Source organism: Triturus cristatus, chromosome 3_2 (genome assembly GCF_964204655.1).
Source record: "Triturus cristatus chromosome 3_2, aTriCri1.1, whole genome shotgun sequence".
NCBI classification, from domain to species: Eukaryota; Metazoa; Chordata; class Amphibia; order Caudata; family Salamandridae; genus Triturus; species Triturus cristatus.
The window spans coordinates 97,364,275-97,383,498 of NC_140584.1; the positions used below are offsets into that span (position 1 = coordinate 97,364,275).

Sequence of the window (19,224 nt, forward strand, 5' to 3'; positions counted from 1 at the left end):
AAAGTATCTTAGTCTTGTTTCCTTCTTTTGAGACTTCCGCAAATTTTGTTCTCCCCACACATATGGATACTTTGGTAATCCAGGTGACTATACTTAGTTGTTTGGTCTATTGTAACTCTGTTTTAGTGATGTTCCATGTTTCTGATGCAAAAATGGCAGCACCTCCAAAATTGGCTACTCCACTTGCACTTCAACTTCCTCTGCATTTCCCTGCCTTGAAAATCTGCATTGGCCTGACATTGCCAAGCAGGATACTTTTAAAGCTCTCTGCTTAAGTTTCCGAGCTCGCCATTCCGTTGGTGCTCTGTAACTACACCGATAGTTTCATGATTACAGACCTAGTCTTACTTTAAGGACCTCGGAAGCTTGCTCGTTTATGATTAGGGCTCCCGGTTTTATGGTAATTTTTTTTTCTACATTTCCGTCTGTATTTATCCATATTTATTTTTTGGCCATTTTATCTGTATTTATCCATTTTTATTTTGTGTTTTGCATATAAATGAAGTTGTTTAACTGTACAGTGCCATATTTATTTAACTGATAGACGTGCACTCATACTTTGATGTCTCTCGTGTTTTAGCTATTTAAGCTGCCAAATATTACATAACAATACCTCCAGTGGATAATACTAGCATTATACCATAAATGTATGTTGACAAATGCCCTTATTTAAAGAAATGTCATCCTGTTTTTGAATTTCCCATGCTGTCCATCTGCTCAGCTGCTGGCCTATAATTCATGAAAGACAGCACGGAGAGTTACTTAAAAGAAGCACAATATTTCAATATTTATCCACTTTTAAAAATAAATGCAGACAGAAAACACGTTGCTTTCTGTCTGTATTTATCTGTAAAAATCCTTAAAAACGGAAAACAGGGAGCCTTATTTATGATTCCCCGGTTCCAGGGTACCTGTATCTGTGGTCGCCCCCTTTTGGTAACTTTTGCTAAAAAGTGGCTCTCTCTACTTAGTCTTCACACTAATAACCAGCTGCTGCCACAGTGCCTATTTTGAGCCAGTGATTTCAGGTGCTCAGCACTAGCACTTAAGGACCAACAACGGTGCTTTTCACGAGCACCAGTTAAGGACACATTTATTTTCAGGGAGAGTACGTGATTTGTCCAGAATCACAGGATGTTGAGCTGACACGAGACTTGAACCTGGCTCCCCAATTCCGAAGTCGGCAGCTCTGGCCATTACGCCCCATCCTCTTCCCTTTTTCATGGTTAGTAGTTGGTTCTGGTTTAGGTGGCGCTAACAGGAGAAATGGGCTTGTGCAAGCTGCCTACCGACGAGAGCCCCAGCACTTATTGTTTTACTAATTAACCACTCTGCTGCCATATAGGAACGTCTTAAAAACCTGGCGTTATCCCTAGTAACTTGGTCTTAGATGTCCTATATTTTTTGCTATCCATTGGTAATGTTAGTTTTTAGAGCCATGACCTTAGAGATCTGTGCTTGCCATGGATTTCTATTGAGAGAAAGCATAAGAGAAAGTTGCTATCTTGTGAGGAGCCATGGCAGAGAGCTGCACTGGAGTGAGCATAGTTACAAGTGGTTGGTCCCAGACCCAAATCTTGATGAGACCACTCAGCATTTCAACCTTTTGTGATCAATAATATGAGTGCCATTGATTTTGATTAAAAACAACAAAAAAAATGGTTATCCTCCAATAATGGCAAGCTCCCCCGTAAGTGGTTAATGTTAACCCTACAAATTGTCTAGTTACTTTATCGGTTAGCCTGGCTTCTTCACTTCGCCAAACTGTATGAACATTAGCAAAGGCAATAGCCCTGGGTAATTAACTTTGTTGTTGACCTCGGAATCTGGAGACCTGGGCTATACATTTGACTTCAGTCCTTCTTCTAAATAATACATTGTATGATTACTGGCCAATCGCTTCATCTGCCTGTGCCTCAACATCTGAATGTACAAAATCTATATATGTAAAAGCCTGCAATCTGCAAAACCCTTTCCCACTTAGATATGTCCATCCTTGCCTCCCTTCTCCCCTTCTGTAATCTAATCTGAGCTGGACCCCTTCATGAGACTGCAAATCACTCCATTGTCTCTTTCTACCAATATCTGCACTATTTTAAACTGCAATCTAAAAATACCATCTTATCCCTTTGCCTCGATTTCTTTACCTACCAAAATTGGGAGCACGCAGGGCTTTCATGCTTAGGGCAAAGCCCAGGCGGGTTGTCCTGTTCCAGGTTTTTGCGCGAAGAGAGCCATCACCATCTACAATCTGTGCACCCTCTGGGGTAAACCAGACCTAGTTTCAATAAGGTTAATCTTCCAACGGAGGTCAGATGCCCAAGGCACCACCTGCAGCACTGTCAAGACTCAAAAGGCCATTAATGATTTCAGCTTGTGCCCTGCTGATGTTCGTAGAGCCAAGAGATCACAACTCATGATGAATAATGCCCTTCAGATTATGCTTTTCCATATAAAATATTAGTAAGAGGTCGTCTACAGTAATCCTTTATTTATTTAACAGACGCTATGGTTCCAGCCCTTCTTGGCTCGTGCATAAAGTAGGTGAGCATATTAGGCTCAGAGGGGGCTGGGCGGGGGCACCTAGTTACATTAGCAAAGAACTGCATCTGAATCCAAATGCTGTTGAAAGAGCAGTTCTCATTTTTGGCAAATACAGCACTGTTGTATCTCATTTGGGTAACTCCACTGACTCCTGTCAATCAATCAAGGGCTTGTAAATCACCAGTGAGGGTCTCAAGTCGCTGAGGGTGGGGGGAATGCTGCTGGTCGCCCTGGGTGGCGGATCTTTCAAAGAGCCAGGTCTTGAGGTCCTTCCTGAACTGGGTCAGTGACACTGATTGCCTGAGGTGCAGGGGCGGGGAGTTTCATGTCTTGGTGGCCAGGTAGGAGAATGACCATCCTCCCGTTCTGGACTTGTGGATCCTGGAGATGGAGGCGAGGGTGAGATGGTTGGATCAGAGTTGTCTGGTGGGCACGTGGAATGTGAGGCATTGGTTCAGGTACGCAGGTCTTTCATTGTGTAGGGCTTCGTATGCGTAAATGAGAAGCTTGAAAGTGACACTTTTGTTGACTGGAAGCCAGTGGAGTTGTCAGAGGTGTTGCATGGTGTGGCTGCATCAGGGAATGTTGAGGACCAGTGTGGCAGAAACGTTTTGGACGTACTGTAGTTTGTTGAGTTGTCCATCAGCGTAACTATTGTTCATGATTGCAACCTATGGCACTGCTTCTTTTCAGGTCTTGCTACAGACATCTGGTTTGGACGACCTTATGTTATCAATTCTTCATAAAGCACAATACGAAGTAAAAAAAGAATATGCTTTGGTAAGTCTCTTTCAGCCTTTGGCTTTTATGAGCTCTTCGTGGTTTTTGATTGCTTTGATAGGGTGTTCATGAATGCCATAGCATTTTTGGATGGTTATATTGTGTCATTTTTGTTCCTATTCCATTTTGATAATGAAGCATCAATGTTGTCCTTTGTTACACTAGAGCCCGACTGTAGTCCTTGATGTATTTACTTCACTGATATAGCCTTGTTTTACATGCTGGTGTATAATTAATTTGCATAGGATATGCTTTTCTGTTTAGATGCTTTAGCCTTCCTTAAAAACGGTGTCATTCACTAAGATCCCGTGTGTGTTCATTTATTTTGCTTTGCTCTCATGATAACATGCTATTGGCATAAGGCATTTATTTCCAAAAATGAAAATGCGGCATCACATAGGCTTTTTTAAAGCTGCAACAAAAGCACTGGCCCTTTGCCAAACACAGCTGTTTTGTGATATTTTGCTCTGTATGCCTTTTAAGTTATCCACTTACAGCACAAACTTCATCTTCTGATTTCTTGTTATAATACTCTTCCTTTGAAGATACAGCTTGCTCTGTTTCTGCAGTCTGATTAGCATGGGGCTCCTGTGCCCGATTTCAATACTGATGTAACTAAAATATTGCTTCTTCATTGGATTTTCTTTGTCGGACAGCTGGATGCACCATACAGTGTTATCCAACTATTACAAAACACTTCCCCTCCCAAAACCCAGGCCCATTGGCCTTTCCAGTGCTTGGAATCTTTGGTGGTGTATGATTTTATGCAGCAAGTTTCTGATAATTTTCACAGATAATGGTATAGGCGTTCAAGGGGGTAAAGGGACTTGCCTTGGATCACATAGTTTGGTCATGTGAGGAAAGTGCAATTAGGATTCTGACCACCTCGTTCAAATGATGACTAACCCTGAGCAGCTACAACACATGATGAGTACATGAGTAAGCTTGCCAGGGTATTAGTCGTATGGTCCAGTTGATGAGCCGCTTGACTGGAGGGGGGGGGGGGGTTGGGAGGGGAGGGAGAGAGAGGAGAGTTCTGATGATTCCCAAGATCAGCTTCAACTTTAGACTTCAGACAGTCCCAGTTCTTGATTCCCCCCCCCAAACCACATGAGGTGCGCTTCACTCCTGTAGCAGACTTCACAAGATCAGAAGCTGTGTCTCATACTGTTGATTTAGACACAGAAAACTCTCCTTTTAACACAATGTAACGTATAACAAAGTCATATCCCTTTTTGGTCTCGCAGACCTAGCGCTGGAGCGTGCATGCGCTCTTCGCGGCTTATTGTGATCGAGATGATTTCGGAAGGGGACTTGAATCCCCGCCCATCAATCTTATTGGCTTGCGTCATCATTTATGTTAAACGCTGGCCTCCGGATGAAAGTGAGGCATTTTTGTTACCGGCCTGTCTCCTTTTGGGACGGCCCACCCAGACTCGATTGTTTACTCGCGGAGATTACACGGTGGTCTTTATCTGGTGGGTGAGCACTATTTTCTTTCACTCGCCTCTGTTAAAGGCAGCTGTGTGTTTATTTTTGCATCGCACTTTCACTTAAAGTGAAAGCGCGATGCAAATATACACATGCATCTGCCTTTGCGATTGCAGCAGCCTCAGCAGTGCGCTTTACCTTATGGCATTGGCCAAGTATTGCACATAATGCAAATTAAAAAGTATTTGGGCGCTTAAGATAGTTACTAACCAAATTACTGGCACTCATTTCGTTGCCTTTCTGTGCACGCTGGTTTAAGCATGTGACCTGTGCGAGAAGGGTGTTTGTATAAATATTTTCACACTCACTCTTCTCATCCCACAGTAAACAGAAAGAAGGTTATCATGTAGGTTACTGCTTTTGAGTAAACGGAAACACATTATGCCTAAAATTCCCTGAATGGGTCGATTGGTTAACTAAATTCCGAGGACTGGAAGCCCTGAGTCCCGTAGACGGATTTGGCACCCCTAGTTCAGCGTCTCTGCATTTCTCGCCTCCCTATCCTTGGGTGCCAGCAGCCCAGCCCCCACCAGGCGGCTCTTAATTGGAAGCGGACCACTGTGCAAGACATTCCTGATCCCCGGCTGCGCTCCCTCGCCATCCAGAACCGCCCCCTCTCTTCCCCAGCCCGACGTGCCCTCCTGCGAGGGCACGGGGCAGATTTAAAGGGCCTGCTGCTCCTCCTAAACCAGTGTTGGATTAGCTTACAGGGAAAAAGAGGCTACCGGTGCTACCTGTGTCAATGAATACAAGTTTCCCGTGCTATAAGGAATGTACAATGATTTCATTGATGATAAACAGCACGTTTAGATTTACCAATGCAATTACTACACCGATCCACACAACGTATAACCGTGCATTCCAATGATTGTTTATGCCATAAGCTATAAAATAGCTGACGGTTGATGTGGCACAGAGCACCTCCTTCATTCCAGGGCAGAAGTGGTATAACAGCCTCTTCTGAAAGCGGATAACAATGTTTAAGTCCCAACATCTACTGTATGTAGTGTGATCTTGCGCAGGTTGCCTAAGTTTCCCTGGAAATAAATTCATTACAATAATTTGAAAAAATCCCAAATGCCTCCAAAGGTTATCTTTTCAAGGCATTCCACAATCGGCTGTGCAGGGGGTGAACAGAGCAACAGCAACCAGATGCTGAATGACGGCTGCCATGGGTTACCGTGACTATGCATCCTAAGATTCTGTAAATGGCACAATATAATTGCGTGTGGCTTGCCATGTCCCGGGCCAGCGAGCGTGACTCAGTGCCACTGAGGGCCATGTCTTTCACCCAGGCAGTACAGGCCATGTTTGTTTAATGGCTGGTGACTTACAATGTTGGGGTCTGGCTGTAGGGGGACTATGTTTTTAGCTCAGGCGTTTGAGCTCGTGGGAGTTCACAAACAGATATATGAAATGATTTCATATCCATACGGCTGCCTGACTTGTGCGGTTAGTCAAAACTAATTTTACAGAACGTTCCATAGATAGAAAGACAATTAGATAGGTAGATAGATAGATAGATAGATAGATAGATAGACTAAGTCTAGCACGTCTGTGTGTGTATAGATTATATATATATATTTTTTATCTTTCTTTACACCGATCAGCCCCTCCCACAGCGCAAACCACCCATCACATTTATAATCCTAAACAAGCATTTGCAATGCAATAGGTCTCGCATTTTAGAAACTTTAACCTACTTGTATTATAAATGGCAATGCCTTTTATTATTGCAGGTTTTTGAAAACATAAATAAAAGGTATTGTCATTTACAAAGCCTATAGCTCAAAATCTCACAATTGCGAGACCCATTGCATTGCAAATGCTTGTTTTAGTAGCTCATGAGCGTCCTTTTGTGAGCGGACCTTGTGATATGTCTGAAATAACCCGTCACACTAATAAAGAGAAATTAAGAGATAAAGTAACCGCAGTCATATTTATGCCACAACCATCTGACCCGATAAGATGATTAATTAGTTTTATGGAAACCTTTTCATGGCTATTCCGCCGCACACACTGATCTGCCTTGATCTTTTATGCAGCATAAATCACTTTTGTGTTTCATCTGCACAGCTATCTGTTGAATTTTATTGAGAGTGAAGCGTGATGCTTGTCTCGTGGCTCTGCATATTGCTCCAGGTATGTTAGCAAGCCAGTGAGAATGGGACTATTGTGTGGCAAACTCTGCTTATTGGAAGGCTTGCAGCAGCCACAGAACGTAGGTAGTGTATGTGTCTGTTCCAGAGCACTGAACCGGAAGGAAAAGCTGGCAGTATATTGAGTCTACTGAAAATCATAAGTCCTAGGTGCTCAACCGTGTCATAGCAGTCAGTAGGCTATGCCGAGGCCAGAGGGCCGATTCACAAAATAATTTCTGAATTTGTTTTTTTATTTAAACGTGCATTTTGAGTCGAATTTCACATTTTTTAAACAATCTATAAATGTTCCTGGGAAGCAGTGGCTTTCAGTTTTCCAGGCGTGTGCAAATTTCTGAACTTTTACACGTGCTTACATGTGTTAATATTTGCATATGTAGTAATGCTTTGTAAAAGTGCATTTGCTAACGTTTTTGAAGAAACCCTCGGCCAGATGTACGACCCTATTTTGCATGCGCAAATGGGTTTGCGACCCGTTTGCGCATGCTATATCTAATAGGGCCATGTACAATCCCTAATTAGTGAGTCACGACTTTTTGTGAGTCGCTATTAGGAAGGGGCGTTCCAAGGGAGTCCCTTCGTAATAGCGAGTCAGAGGCCTATGTAAGAATGTTTTGCAAACGCAATTGCGGTTGCAAAACACTTGCAATTTTCCGTCCTCTACAAGAGGATGGTAAAGCGCTTGCAAATGGGAAGGGGTCCCCATGTGACCCCTTCCCCTTTGCGAATGCAGGGGAAAATATTTTTTAGGAGCAGGCAGTGCTACCAGGGAACACTACCTGCCCTTAAAAAAAATGAAACTAAAACGTTTCATTTTTCTTTTTTTAAATGCTTCGAGTTTTCCTTTAAGGCAAATGAGCTGCATACATTTTTTTTTTTAAAACTGCTTTATTTAAAAGCAGTTCCAGACATGGAGGTCTGCTGAGCCCAGCAGGCCACCATACCTAGGAGGGCAAGCCATTCCTAATGGGGTCGCAAATTGCGAGTGCCTCATTAATATGCATGAGGCATGCAATTTGCGACCCCATTAGGAATCGCTAACAATGTCTCAGACACTGTTATACATGGCATTTAGTAACTCGCAATTCAGCGCAATTTGCGAGTCGCTAAATGACATGGTCCTACATCTGGCCCCCTGTCTGCTATCTCTTAGATCATAGGTGAGTTTCCTCCATGTTTACACTCTGGGTAGGGATTTTCCCCAGCCCTGGAGACGAGTAAAGCTCTGACTGTATCCAAGATGAATATTTGTGGTTGTTATTTTTGCTGACCAGCAACACTCCTCCATCGCCCCTGGGAACAGATATACACCCAATTAATATTACACCATATGGTGTAAAATTATATATGAATAAAATAATTTAGGAGAGCAAATTTGTGCTTTACAACCGCAAATTGACAATGTTCATGCAAGGGTACATGGCACTATTAACCGCAATGACTGCAATCTAAGTGAGCTCCGAGAATTATGGTTTGGCACAAATTCACTGACAATCTTCAACAACCTTCTTCAACAGGTTGCAAAATAATCATAAGAACACAAGGGAAGACAGTCAAGCAATACTGCCTTCTCAAGAGCTGTGCTGCAGAGAAATACTTGGCACACACAAGCCCTACTTCCCATCCCACAGCAGCTTGTTATTAAACGACCTCACACACAATCATAACACCAAACCTCAAAACAAAATTTGAAGACCAAGCAATCATAAGCCAGCAACCCCAATGGATAATCTGCTACCTTCTGAACATCATGCCCCAAAGCCACAATATGTGGCTTAAAAGGGAATGGACAGAACTAGAAAGAGGCAACCACAACCTTGAACAAAAGTGGTTCAAACTTAGTCTGAAACTGACAAGATATAATGCGAAATATATAAAGGCGCTATTTTTGGGTTAGGCAGGACCGGCTCCTCCGCTATGGCGGAGGAGTGTCGCCCCACTGCTGGAACCAGCAGAAAAACGTAAAAATGAAAAAATTATAATAAAGCAGTTCATAAAACTGCTTTATTGTCATTACATTTTACTCCGGAGCTGCCACCTGGTCCTGAGGGCGGGGCTTCCGGCAGCAAGAGGAGTGGTGGGTCAGGGCACTACCAGTGCGCATCTAGGTTTAGCCGGCCGTCCACGGCCGGCCAAACCTACATGCGCACTTGGATATCTCCAAGCTCTTGCTTGGAGATATCCGCAGGGCTCAGGAGCACAGGCTCCCAAACCCTGCTGGAGCGTAGAACCAGGACCCTCCAACTAATCCCTACGCTTCCGTCAGCATGAGAATACCGTCTGGAATTGCACAGGCCACTCTGGGAGCCTGTGTGATAATCTTCACATCGGCGGCATGAGTTTAAGTGTCGGCGAGGCGGTGGACGACAGTATTCAGGTAAGTTTTTATTTATTTATTTTTATTTTCCCCCACTGCGCTGATTAATCCAGCTTGCGGCCACCACTGGTTATAGGGAGTACCAAAAGCTTTCTGTTCCCAACTCCTCAGCAATGGATAAAGGAAATCTTTAATATTTGCAAAGAGCTACGCAACACAACGTGATAAACCCAATTGTAATTATCATCTTCTATTTTTCAAATCAAAAATAGAAAACATCTGGGACTGTATGAAGGCAAAACTAGAGTGCTACGTATGTGGGCCAAACTGGAGCCCTCTTTAATCCCTCAAACTCAAAATGTATGAAAGTAAGGGTGTACCCTCCCCCTTGCCTATAAAAGAAAAAAGAAAAAGCTTCCAATTTGCCAGTGGAACCGCCGTGCCACAGTCTTTTGACACTATTGCTTCCAGTACTAGCTACTGAAATCAGTAGCCTAATCAATGCTTTCTTCTTAACAGCAACAATAGCGAACTCACCAATCCTGCCATTTTGAATGGTTGTCCAGCCTTGGGGCACCTTCAATTGCTTTTTAGCTAGTAAAAATCCAAAGGGTAATCTTTACCAGCAATCTTTCCTTTACCGTCATGAAATCTGCAGTAGTTAATGCCATTAACATCCAGCTACCCATTCTGCTGAAAATCCTCCCTCTCCTCCAATGCAAACTGGAGCAGAGCTAATATGAGTTTTGGTAATGACTTGCCTTGACAAATGTAACAAGATACATACTGGCCTTGCTAAGGAACTTACAGAAGACAGACTGTAAACGGTGAATAATCAGTGTGCCAGACTGTCTCAGGAAGTGGGACCACGTGAAAGCGGTGCTCAAAATACTTCCTCCATTATCTCCTAGTGGAGCCAAGAATGAAATTTAAAATCTTATTACCAGTTGGCAAGGGCTTCTGGGGCAAAGACCCCAATAATTACTAAAATGACCCGTCATTACAGCCCAGTTAGAAAACATAATTTAGACATGTTTGGATAAAGAGGCTTAAACAGCAAAAACCTTGAAGTTCTTTGAGACTTCATGGACCGTAACTCTCATACAAACTGAATCCCGTCTTCAGGGTAAAACCCAACCATATGCACTTCAGAAAATTCCTGAAAATGGGATTTTTCAGACTAACGTTAATCTAAGTATACTCTTGAGTAGAGGTCAAAGAATACTTCCTAGGTAATCCTTCTTATCCAGTTGGAATCCCCCCTATTCTTCACATTGACTCTCAACATTACTGTCCTTTGTTCTATGTTCCCAGCCATCCCGAAGTAACAGCAATGTGACCATGTTACAAAACTTTGTAAATAAATCAAACAGCCCCTAAAGACGAGCACCCAGCATTCGTACTGCTTTCAACCATCTTTAGCACGAGTGATATCACACATCTGTCTACAAATGAATTACAAGACGAGTTTATACATCAACTTTGGTAATCAGGCCCTTCTAAAAAGACCAATTACTTCTTGACGGCCAGTTGTACCATGCCAAGGCAGCTTGAGTTGTATGATTGGCTTCTGAATTTGTGGGTGCATGGGACACCGGATATATTACACCCCCAAAACTGCAACTCAACAGAATTCCCACGGGTTGATGAATCAGATGGTGTTAAACCTCAATTTCATGAGGCAGTGTGCCCTAGATGAGGTACCCCCCAACAAATAAAAAATAAAATCAATAAAGGGCCTACTCAATAATTGAGTTCTAGATCAGGAATAAAATGCAAGAGATTTCTTAGAAAAAATTCTAAAGATTCTATCCAGAGATCATAAATTCACAAGTATAAGTCAATGCCATGAAGGCTCTTAGAATTTTTCACTGATTTGCACATTATACTGTAATGTCATATTGTAAGTACTAAGTGAGCAGCAAATCAGTAAAGAAATGGAAAGTATCCCTAGTAGCAACCGAAAGTCTTCTGGATCACCCCCAAAATCAGGGGTTTAGATAATCGTTTCATAGAACAGAAAAGAAAGTGCAGATTCATCATGAGCAAAAGTATTACATTATTAGAAAACTAAAGCACAGTTTTACTAAATGTTATATTGCCTTAAAAGCTGAGCACTGTCCCACTATGTGGAAATTGATTCTGCCCATGCTATGCTAATGCCATCTGGAGATGTCAGGACAAGCTAGTTACATGAACAGCACACTGTTATGAGTGAATATGGTACAGTGAGCCAGCAGAAGGTCCTTGAAAATGATTCAGTATTGTGACCATGCCGAATAGTTTTTCATGGAGAACAGCAAGAGCGATGTCTATGGAATAAACAAACCTGACTCTGCTTGACTGCATGCTGCAGAAATAATGGAATAGTGAAGTGGGGAGGGGGAAGACATCCATTTTGAAAATGATGGCAACTGGGCCTAAATTCAGGCCTAGCTAACAAGAGCTAAGAAAGCACACTTCTCATTGGAAATTAGTTTGAAAGACAATATCGCTATATCAGTGTGTACATGTATAATCAAGAGTAAATCCACATTCTTCATGTACTTAATGATGCACCTTCATATAAATGTACAAAAACGCCAATAGTTTCCTGGCGAGAGAGCTGTATGTGGGAGAGAAGATTGGGATGGTGTCGAAAAAAAGTTGTCCGCAATATCAGGGAGTGAAAATTACATTTCTTGTGTGTCTTCCATGGCTGGTGCAGGGCGTGTGAGGTTTTGTAATAAACTGAAGATGCATTAAAAGTACTAAATTATTTTTCCAATCATTAGGGCGGATCAGGGTGTTAAGGAGTGCATATGTCACTATTAGAAAATTATCAAATTGCTGTGAGAGGCATCTCCTGGCATAGTGGGGCAGATAGAAGCCTTTTTACATAGTTCATCTACCCAGGAGCCCAAATCGTGACAGTGACAAACAGCTAAGAGAGTTCAAGTGTGTAAAATCAGTACTTTTAGGTATAGCATTAGCTACGACTTTTTGATTTTATTATATTTTTATATATCATTGCTAATGGGGGGGCTTTCAGCCAGCCATCTTCAGCCATAGGTCTGTTGTCATTCACACCCCCAGCATGGGGAAATGGGCCAGTCCACTTTAGCCATTAACTAACTTAACTGTGAGTACTATTCTGCTCTTGCAAGTGGAACACATCCACACACAAAGTAGTTCCCTCAAGTGCCCAGGAGCACTATGGCAATAAGTGCTTTTTGAGATCAAAACATGTTTGCTTTCAGATAATGTTTGTTTATAATACTGACAAGAGCCCAGCAGCTCCTTGACTGTAACGTTTTACATAAAGAGTGACAAAATAAGACGGCCTTTGCCAAATCAAAAGTCTTGTAGCCAACAGAAGAACTACTGTCTTTGTCAGTGTTTGTTTTAACCTGGGAGTCGTACATTGATCCATTAGAGACGGAGCTATACCAGAGTTTCAGGCTACCCCGTACGATACATTTACATATAATGAACCCAAATGGAAATCATTTACATAGTCTTTGATTATCCTAAAGATCCGGCATGTTTCCAGCCCTCTTAGTCCATTATTGGACACTGTTTTAGAACCAACTTCAAATCCTCCCTTGCTTACATGCAATAAAAACAATTGTATGTTTTACTTTTGTAGTTCTTTGGTGGTAGACCAGTCACATTCGCACCCCATTTTAGATCTCAAATGGATCAGAAGTCACTCAGTGAATATTGTTAGTACTTTCCTGTTATATTGATTCTCCAGTGTAAATATTGTTTTCCCGTCTTTATCACCTGTCCATTTTTGTCTAGCGTTCTGTGATGACTTTATATTTTTACATGTTTATATGTATATTTATATATGTATATTTTTTTACATGTATATTTTTGCGAGATGTGCCATTTAATGTATTTGTGGCTTTGTCAAAAGAGCATCCTAGAAAAAAAATATCAATTTGCCACTTGCTGAATTTGTATTTAGGATGGAGAAACGTGATCGGATATTAGTATACGAAGCATGTACGAGTACAGCAGACCAGTGTAGATTTTAATCTTCTGTCAGTCTGTTTTCAAATATTTCGTAGAAACCATCAGGATGATAGTTACCATCGATAACACTTGGTAAGGCAGCAGCAACCACCGTTTGACGTGGATTGCTGAATCCAGTTTTACCACACATATAGTGACACACATAAGTAACTAAAATATACATTTTCATGTTCTTAACCATGCACAAAACACCAAAAAGGGAATAGTGTTTTGCTATGCCTTAATGAAGCCCGGGATACCACAAGGCCAAGCATAGCCTGCTTTTTTGGCATGAAATTGCAAAGCCTTGCCAAGTTCCATTATTCAAGCCGCAGAGGTTATGTGAAGGTTGTGCTCTGCCTACAGATGTGGTTGGAAGAGAAAGACATCATAGATTTTTGTGTAATTTGTTGGAGCGCCACTTCATTCCTTATTTCGTTGACTGTCGTGGGATCTGACAATGTGTGGCGGCTGTCTCAATGTTTATTATGTATTCTGTTTTAGGGGTTGGACTCTCTCCCGCACTTGTTTCCTCTCTTATGGTCTCTGATGTTCCCTTGCACTCTCCCTCAAATGCGTTCTGTAAATTTCTGTTTATTTTGTGCTCTTGTTTTTGTGTTCCCTTGTTAACCTCTTCGACGCCGATGACGGAACGGTTCCGTCATGCACGTCGGTTGGGCTGTGCTTATGACGGAACCGTTCCGTCATGGCCCCGCCCGCGCTCAGAACTTTCAGCACCGCGCGGGAATCCGCGCAGCGCTGAAGAGGTTAATTCTCTTTTGGTCTTGATTGCGCCCACTCATTCTCTTGAGAGAGACAGATCGAGAGATTCAGAAAGTAAACGGTCTATGCACCCTTAGGGCTAAAGCTCTCTTTGTGGTGCATTTTGAGAAAAAGTTGTAGTACTAGTGGCGACTGGTTAATTTAACAACGTGGGAAATCAGGAGTTGGGGGGGGGGGATTGCGGAATGCATGCGCACATAATCACTTACACCCATCCACTTTAACACCTGCATGCATATACTCACACCCACCCTTTCACATACACATACTTTCACACACTTACATTTACCAGTGGCGGCTGTCAACTATGGGAACTGGGGGGAGCCTCTGTTCGCAGTCAGAGAAGCAAAATTTGAAAAAAAGAAAAATAAGTCACTTACCTGGCTTGCACGTCCTCACTCCTCCCATTCTTCTTGTCCACTGCAGCATAGGCGCCCAGACAACTCCCGTAACTAATCCTGGTGCATATCTCATGCTGTTAACCAGCATTAGAGAAGCGCCAGGATTGGATGGAGCCAGAAGGCTGGATGCTCCTTCAGGCCCTGAAGGCCTGTGCTTAAACAGCTGGGTAATGAGCTTCAAAGTGTGCAATTCACTTCGTCCGGTGCAAGACAACCGGCCAAAGTGATATGCGCCCTCTGGAGCATCTAGACAGCCACTGCTCCTGTCCTCTGCTGCCAATCGGCAGTAGAGGACACACCTCCTATATCTCTAGGGTACAGGACCGGACTGGCCATAGTGGGCACCAGGCGTTTTCCCAGTGGGCCGGAAGGGTGGCGGACAGTTTTTGGCCCGTGGGGGACAGTTTTGCAGCATTGCTGCAATATCAGCCCCCTGTAATAAATGCACCAGCGATGCTTGACACTAGCACCACCGCCCCTCCACCCGGGGCCAGCACTTCTCAGTAGCACCCCACAACCCCCAAAACCATTGCACTTTGGTAGAGAATTTGAAATGTTCACTAGAGTATTAATCTGTCACCATTGAGCACAGTCAGTGGGAGTCAGTCCCCAGTATCATATGGGTGATTGAGCCCAAACCCTCTCTGCGGTTCTGTGTATTTGTTGGAGGGTTTCAATAGGATTTGCCCCTCTTCCAGACTGTCTAAGGAAAAGGTAATGAGAAAGGGACTCATAGAAGGGCAGTGGTAGGGGGGATCAGATTTTCATACCTGAAAACCAAAACAAGCTACATATGTAGTAGATTAACAACAATGTTTTGAGGTCCAGAGATAGATGGATGGCAACAGTTGCAGACTGCATCAAGACAGGAGGGCAATTGTAAATCACAGCCCTAACATTACTAGAGGGAAAGTCCACTTACAAAAAGATGTAAATGGCAAAACGTTCTGGCCTTTTTTTCCACCTCTCCAAGCTGTAGGGCATGTTCACATTTTAGCAATGTTTTCGAGTAACTTGGGCATTATTACAGTGTAACATATATGATTTATGTAAACAGAAGCTCGAGCTTGGGATATTTGTGTGAGATGACATGGTTTTGTTTCACCATCAGTGTAACTAAAGGGACAAGGGGCTGCCAAAAGTTTGAGAGTGTGACATTTGTGTAACCTATGTGACAGTTCTGCTCTGGTGTCGGTTATCTTTGTATCTTGAATGATAGCTCTGCTGTCTAGGCCGGAAGGACCTGTCACCTGGAGCATACGACTTTCAGCAGAGCTGAAGTTAAGGTTACACAGACCTTACAAGCTCTCGCTTTTGGCAAATCTTTTACTTCATTTGTTGTGTTGTGAGAAACGTGTAATTATATTGATCTGTTTACAGCTTCTATCGTCAAAGGTTTGTGGTGCTCGTGTTTCACTCTGCACAGTGCAAGTAGTCCTACTAAGGCAAAGGTGGGCGGGTGAAAGAATTAACATGTGACTTGGGTTGGGGAGATTGGCTGCTTTCCTGAGAATGTGCAAAGTCCCTGGGACAGCCAAAGTAGGTCTTGGCAGCTGACCTAGATTCACCAGAAGTGGGTCACTAGGCCATGGTGCAGCCATTAACCCAGCACCCTCCTTTATCCTTTTTTGTCATTGAGTCTGCCTGAACTTGATCCATGCTTTATTTCCACTTTGCATATGAAGGGAATGGTGTGACTAGCAGCTGCGGTCCGTGCAGTTAAGAGTGGTGGGGCTGGGTGGGATTTCGACAGTCGACGACGAGGGAAACTTAAATAAATAAATAATTTTCCCTTGTCATCGTCTGTCAAAATCCCCCTCGGCCTCACCGTTCTTACCGCCATGGGCCTCGAGCTGGAGACTAGTGCAAAAGACTGGATTCCCTTAGTGACCTATTCCGCTATTGGCAGCTACATGCCGCACTTTCACTTGTTATGATTGGGCGGAGGGGGCTCCTGGGTGCTCTTGGCCTCTTTCCTTGCTTGTCTGCTCTGTCAAGCTGGTCTTCACTTCTGAAAGCTGACCCACTAAAGGGATGATCCCACGACTCCCTGTTCTTCGTTGCTCCATCCAACCCTTCATCCCTCTCTCATTTTCTTGTAAATATGAAACCATGGCTAGGTGATGTCCATCATGTTAGAAAACTCCTGTGTCCTCTTGAATGGAAAGGTGAAAAAGAGTAAAAAAATAAAAAAAAGGACCTGGCTCACATGAATTGATATTCTTGTGTTTTCTGAGCACTAATCAAGAGACAGCAGTTAAGTGATGCTTAAATGACTGTCACAGCTCTCCTTAGATGCACCTCAAGCTAACATTACGACAACATGCCCTGTTAACACTACTGGATGGGTCCCTTGTTAGCTCTACTTTGGGAACCATTGAGCACAGAGGACCCAATCTCTCTGCAACCGTTTCCCGTGTTTGATCCACTGGGAGGCACCAAGATTGCATTTGTTTTACAGGGAGTTCTAGGTTTTGCAACCGAAAGGCAATTTTCAAAAGATGAGAGATCATAAGAATCAAAAAAGTATTGCTCAATCCTAGAACACCTTTTCCGCAGAGTAATTGCCATGCATTTATATCAAATGACAGAACAAACGAGACAGAGGAAAACTGATCAACATATATAACATGCAAAGAAAATTGGCAAATCTAAAAATAAAGGAGTGGCCCAGCAGCCCAGACACAGCAGCCTTGCCACTGATGTGCACTACCTTTTTAAGCAGCTGCATATTTGAGGTCAGGCAAAATGCTATCACTCCGGGCAAGACAGCCTGTCAATCACAGTAGGGTTGGCCCACCACCTCATGCTCTGGGCCGGACTGGAAACGCAAACCGGACCTGGCAATTGTAGCGGACTGGCTGTGTTGGTGGTGGGGGGTGGGAGGGTTGTGGCTGGAAAACACTGCAGCTGCTTTTGTTACAGGGGGCCAATAAAACCGGCACCTGATAACAAAAACGCCCCTCCAGGGGTCTAAAACTGGCCGCCAGAATTTTGTATTGGACGTAGCATGAAAACGGCTGAACGGATTTACATATAATTTAGTTGGATTAGGCATTATGGTGCAAGGGTGGTCCTTTTGGGTAAAAGAGTTAAATAGAGTAAGAATTGTTAAAGTTATTCATTTTAGTGATATCTGTTGTTGCAGTAGTCTTTGTGAAATGTTGCTGAATTTCGTGGTACAAAGCGATGAAAAGTCATTAGGTGATTGGATAATGACTGCATTTATAAAAGTTAAATACTACAGTATACAAAAACGTGATAGATGGAATGCTTGCATTAATCTCAGCCACTGTTAATTACTCTGGCCGCATCCAATCCATCGTTATTTTGCACACCATGTCATCTCAGTTTGGACCCAGCTGAATGCAAATCAGACTTGACCCTGCTCCAGTCGGACCAATCCAGCCTGAACTGCCAAGCCCTTCCTGAACCAGAACACATGCAACCCAGGACTGGTTTCGCGCTAGTAATGGGCTCATCAGCCAGGTACAGCTTGGTTCTAGTGACAGTGTGCACAGGACCAGCGTCTGGGCATACCTCTCCCACCTTGGGCGACACACTAAAGTATACAAAAACTGTTGTGTACACCTCCGTCCACAGTGTTGTTGCCTCACTCTCCACACTACATTAACTATAACTCACCACTCTACCGTGCACGGTGTTCTGACAAATCCTGTGATTTCAGATGTGGAAAGTAAGTGTTGTTATTAATGCTATGATTTCACACACTATAACTTATGTAATATGAAAGGATATAACTAGTGCAGTGAGCGGGGTAAGTTATGGGCAATGTAGTGTGGCAAGTGAGATGACAAAACTGTGTACCGAGGTGCGCGACTTATAGTAATTTGACGGTGATGCATAAATTATAAATGTAAGTTATAACTATGACATAGTGATTTGAAAGTGGTGTGTAAATTATACAGTTATAAGTATGACTTTAGTATTTCTAATGTTTGTGCAGTTTCAGTTGGGTTTGCATACAAAGAAGAAATAAAGTTTTTCGAACTATAACTTATCCTTAAGCTTTGTTTTTTTCATGGTATATATATATATATATATATATATGTGTGTATATATATATATATATATATTATCTACTGGCGGTCACCAGTAGATAGTTATAGTTAGGACCGAGTTCCCATAGGAAATCTGAAAATTCTATTTTGAATAACTTTGGCGCCGGTTGACTTATCTTCGTGAAATTTTCAAAACTAATGGGGCGCTCCGCTCAGCTCCTACCCTGAAAGTCTCGGGGTGATTCGTCAAGCGGGGGCTGAGAAAAAAGGAGGGTCCCAAAACACGTTTTCCCCATGCATTTTCCCATAGGACCTTTAGTCGAAGGTACAGCCCGACCGGCTGAACAGAATTACATGAAATTTGGCAAAGAGGTAGTCCTCAGGTCAGGCATGTGCCTTTTGCATCTATGGTGTCAATCTGTTCAGTTGTTCCTGAGAAAATTGCAGTTAAAGTACATAAATATCTATATGCGCGCACCAAATGCCCGCGAGCGTAATTCTGATTGGTGGTTAGATGTCAGTCAACATTCCAATCGGTCGAAATCAGGAAGTGTCGGATGCCATTTTGTGTGTGACAGTGAAAAATAAAGGTGGAGAACGTGAAAAGGGGGCAGGGTAGAGAGTTCCTGACACCCTAGCCTTTGTTTAACTGGAGGAGGGAAGAGTTGGTAGAAACCTATGTAGTGTAAATCTACGTGTCATTTAATCTTACAGCAGTTTTGTTACTT

At 42.9% G+C, this 19,224-nt stretch overlaps 1 protein-coding gene across 2 annotated transcripts in view; it reads left to right on the forward strand.

Moving 5' to 3' along the window:
• Positions 1-19,224, forward strand: part of SEMA5B (semaphorin 5B) — an 834,612-nt gene that overhangs the window by 91,290 nt on the left and 724,098 nt on the right. The window contains exon 2 of one of the 2 annotated variants that reach the window (XM_085647318.1): positions 3,238-3,324. The exons of the other annotated variant lie outside the window; for it this stretch is intronic. The gene's annotated coding sequence lies outside the window, so the exon portion shown is untranslated. The remainder of the gene's footprint in view (positions 1-3,237; positions 3,325-19,224) is intronic. 2 annotated transcript variants of the gene reach the window in all.